This window comes from Buceros rhinoceros, unplaced genomic scaffold (genome assembly GCF_000710305.1).
Source record: "Buceros rhinoceros silvestris isolate BGI_N320 unplaced genomic scaffold, ASM71030v1 scaffold30274, whole genome shotgun sequence".
NCBI lineage: Eukaryota > Metazoa > Chordata > Aves > Bucerotiformes > Bucerotidae > Buceros > Buceros rhinoceros.
The window spans coordinates 1-301 of record NW_010410479.1 but is presented as its reverse complement, the minus strand read 5'-3'; positions in this window follow the sequence as shown (position 1 = coordinate 301).

Genomic DNA, 301 nt, shown 5'->3' with positions numbered 1-301 from the left:
GATTGCACTGTAGCGCTGCTTTTGCATCCCAGCTCAGAACAAGTCCCATTTTGTTACACCTCCTTCTCTACTTGCCAACAGTTTAAACACGGCCCTGCGGGCGGCTGGTCTGTCTGCCGACCGCTGTGATTGCGGATGGGTGTTAAGGTGTAAAACCACGGGTTCTTTCTGTGCGTCAGCTGTATCTAATGGCCCTCCGAGCCGGCTCGAAGTTACGAGAGACAAAAGCGAGGCTGATGAGAGGGGAAAGAAGCGTCTGGAGACTGGCACTGCCGCGCCACGCCGGTCTGACGGGTTCCTC